This window comes from Mus caroli, chromosome 7, assembly GCF_900094665.2.
Source record: "Mus caroli chromosome 7, CAROLI_EIJ_v1.1, whole genome shotgun sequence".
Lineage (NCBI taxonomy): Eukaryota > Metazoa > Chordata > Mammalia > Rodentia > Muridae > Mus > Mus caroli.
Genome location: NC_034576.1, coordinates 106,330,682 through 106,335,219, shown reverse-complemented (window position 1 = coordinate 106,335,219; position 4,538 = coordinate 106,330,682).

Genomic DNA, 4,538 nt, shown 5'->3' with positions numbered 1-4,538 from the left:
GAAAGTACCCAAGGAGCTAAAGGGATCTGCAACCCTATAGGTGGAACAACAATATGAACTAACCAGTACCCCCCTGGAGCTCGTGTCTCTAGCTGCATATGAATCAGAAAATGGCCTAGTCGGCCATCAGTGGAAAGAGAGGCCCATTGGTCGTGCAAACTTTATCTGCCTCAGTACAGGGGAACGGCAGGGCCCAGAAGTGGGAGTGGGTGGGGGAGCGTGTGGGGGACTTTTGGGATAGCATTGGAAATGTAAATGAAATAAATACCTAATAAAAAAAAAAAGAAAAATAAGAGTACACATGGAGGACCCATGGTTCAAGCTGGATATGTGGCAGAGGATTTCCTTATTGGGTATTACTGGGAGGGGAGCACCTTGGTCCTGCAGAGGCTTGATAACCCAGGAGAGGGGATGCTAGGGTGCTGAAGGAGGAGTGAATGGGCAGTTAGGGGAGCACCCACATATAGGCAGGGTGGAGGGAGGAGGGGATAGGTGGCTTGTGGAGGTGAAAGTGGGAAGAGGGATAACATTGACATGTAAATAAATAAAATAATCAGTAAAAAATGGAAAACAAAACAAAAAACAAAACAAACAAACAAACAAACAACAACAACAAAAAGACTAAAAATCCAAGATTGATTCGTGAGATCTACATGGTTGAGAGAAACAACTCCTGAAGATGTGCCTCTGCTCTCTGTACATGCACCATTTATTTCTCCCTTCTTCACATACTAAATAAAGCCAATAAAGGTATAAAAAAAAATCTTACCTTTAAAAAGATCAAACAATGAATGGGTTTGTGTTAGTGAAAAAGATGCATAATGCAATATTATAACTTCTTATTCTGATATTTTTGAAAAAAAAATGTCATGCCAACAAAGTGTAAGGACAACTCGGTAAGCAATTAAAATTTAATTTTATTTGGATCTTTTCTCCTCTGACTGCCTTTTTAAAAAAATATTAGATATTTTCTTCATTTACATTTCAAATGATATCCCAAAAGTCCCCTATACCCTCCCCCAGCCCTGCTCCCCAACCCACCCACTCCCACTTCTTGGTCCTGGCATTCCCTTGTACAGGGGCATAAAAGTTTGCAAAACCAAGGGGCCTCTCTTCCCAATGATGGCCGACTAGGCCATCTTCTGCTACATATGCAGCTAGAGACACAAGCTCTGAGAGTACTAGTTAGTTCATATTGTTGTTCCACCTATAGGGTTGGAGACCCCTTTAGCTCCTTGAGTACTTTCTCTAGCTCCTCCATTGGGACCCCTGTGCTCCATCCTATAGATGACTGTGAGCATCCACTTCTGTATTTGCCAGGCACTGGCATAGCCTCACAGGAGACAGCTATATCAGGGTCTTGTCAGCAAAATCTTGCTGGCATATGCAATAGGGTCTGCATTTGGTGGATGATTATGGGATGGATCCCCGGGTGGGGTAGTCTCTGGATAGTCCATCCTTTTGCCTTAGCTCCTAACTTTGTCTTTGTAATTACTTTCATGGGTATTTGTTCCCTTTTCTAAGGAGGAATGAAGTATCCACAAGTTGGTCTTCCTTCTTCTTGATTTTCTTGTGTTTTGCAAATTGTATCTTGGATATTCTAAGTTTTGGGGCTAATATCCACTTATCAGTGAGTGCATACCAAGTGACTTCTTTTGTGATTGGGTTACCTCATTCAGGATGATATCCTCCAGATTCATCCATTTGCCTAAGAATTTCATAAATTCATTGTTTTTAATAGCTGAGCTTGTACAACCACTCTGGGAACCAGTCAGGTGGTTCCTCAGAAAACTGGACATATTACTACCTGAAGATCCAGCAATACCTCTCCTGGGCATATACCCAGAAGATGTTCCAACTGGTAAGAAGGACACATGCTCCACTATGCTCATAGCAGCCCTATTTATAATAGCCAGAACCTGGAAAGAACCCAGATGTCCCTCAACAGAGGAATGGATACAGAAAATGTGGTACACAATGGAGTACTACTCTGACTGCCTTTTACCCTCTACTTTATCTATTCTTCCTGTCCCTTCTTTTTTCACCACATAGTTCTTCATGATTTTGACATATGGGTTCTGTGACTTCCTCCAATTCCCATCTCATAAATCTCTCTTCTCTCTCATAGACTCTTTCTATGTTTTAGACCTACACCCCCTCTTATACACACACCCACATCCCCCCCATACACACGCACACACACAATGCACACCTCTACTCCACATATCATAAAAATTATGTAACATTTTTCCCTTTCAGTTTGGTCTGTTTTGCCTCAAATAGATATCTCTACTTCCACCATTTCTCTATGAATGCAATATTTTTTGTTTCCATCTGAATATAATCTATTGTGCATATGTGAGACAATACATATCTACACATTTTTGATAGACATTTAGGTTTGTTCTTGATTGAATAAATAAATCTGACATGAAAGAATCTGTATATTATGCTGACTTATATTCCTTTAGGTATAATGTAAATAATGCACTGAGATAAAAATAATGTGATTCAGGCCAACCTCAACCTAAGTATGTAGCTGGGGATGCCACAGATGCTTCCCCTCCTGTTTCTGCTGCCAGAGTTCAGGGATTATAGGAATATGCCAGCACAGCTGACTTGGTACATGTGTGTTTATAATCTTGGTGGATTTCATAACTGTTTCCATAGTGCCTACATCAGTTGACTTTCCCATCCTTAGTATGCAAATATTCCTCCATCATCTGCTGTCATTGCTTGTCTTGATGGCAGCCATTCTGACTGACATGGTATGGAATTCTAATGAGTTTCAGTTTGCAATTCCTTGATGGCTGAGGCTATCAAACTGCTCTCTCATAGGCAACAAATAAATATAAATGTCATATATTTTTGAAGATATAATCCTTGAAAAATATTATGGTCTAATTTGTGTGATAATTTTTGTTCTTGCTTTTTATAAACAATAATATGTAGACATCTTGATTAAAAACCACAGCTTTCAGACAGCTTTCCTTGACTGAATCTATGGTGATATGTGATGAGAACCTGGAAGTCTATGTGGTTTTCTCCTTAGGAATGATAGTGGCAGTGTTATAAGCTAGTTTATCGTTCTGTCTAAAACCTTATTATACACTTTATAAGTTTATATGTATAATGTAAATATATATTTTAATCAATTATAAACTGATTATTATATTTTCAAGATGAAAGAGTTAATTCTTTGATGGAGGTACATGTTTAGGCTAGTTAACAATTTTGATTGTCATTTCACACAGATAAAAATATTAAAAAGAAATCATGATCAGGACTGAGACTGTCAAAAACCCAAGAATCATCTATCTCATAGTCTCCCTTATACATACAAGGCTAAATTAGGCTGATATGACCACTTTGTTTTATAATCACAGAAGTACTTAGGTGGTCTTAAAACTTTTGTGGCTGGAGTTTAATCTGAGGAATAATACCATCAACCATATTGCAGCTCTAACTTAAATGCTACAGTAGCCAGTGAAGTAGTACACAGGAAACCATCACAGAAGCCTTCCCAGTAAGCAGAACTGCTCATTTTGCCACCATTCTTGTCATATATGAAGTTATGAGGGCTTTAAGAGATTCTAATTTGTATAGATTTATTTATATCTATACTGTGTTCCTATTGGTTTTTTATTTACCTGGTAAACAGAACATAACAATGCTCTGGGTACCAGTGTACATTCATAGTAACTCTGCTGTTATACACTGACATGTATAAATAACAAACTACACTGAATATGTTATGTTTATTTTATAGCTTTTGTTTCTTTGTTTTTGAGATTATAATTTAATTATAATGTTTCTTCCTTCTCTCCATCCCCAAACAACCTCAAATTACTCTCACAACTCTCCTTCAAATTCCCTTTCCATCAATGTTACTGCACACATATATGGATGTGATAGATGGTTTGTTGTGTCAGGCTGAGTGCAAATGCTCTCTTATATCCATCTATTTTTTCCTGTACAGGGAGCTGTGCATAGGTACTGAGACCTCTTCACTTCTGTGGAAGTCCCAATACATCACAGGCTGGTAGGACAGAAACAGACCTACTCCAGATTCACTTCAAGAATCTTAATCTTACATTCCTGAGCATACTAAAATATTCATAAAAATCAGGCAGGAAGTAAGAACCAGAGGTATTCAGCATAGAGACCCATGATTGAACAAAACAAGACAGGCAAAAACTTTTTTTAAAAAGTCAATGAAATGATGCCTGATGATATTCTCATATACTCATGGATTGATTTTTGCCCAGTTCAGTTATTGTTGGAGAGTCATTATCCAGCAATGGATAGGAGCAGACACAGAGACCCACAGCCAAACACTAGGCAGAGCAACAGGATCCGAAAGAAGAGGAAGAGGAAGAATTGTAGGAGTCAGGTATTAAGGACTTTATGAGAACAGACTGACTAAACAAGTAAGCAGGACTCATAGGGGCTCACCGAGAGGGAGGGAGGGATGGAAGGAGGGAGGGAGAGAGAGAGAGAGAGAGAGAGAGAGAGAGAGAGAGAGAGAGAGAGAGAGA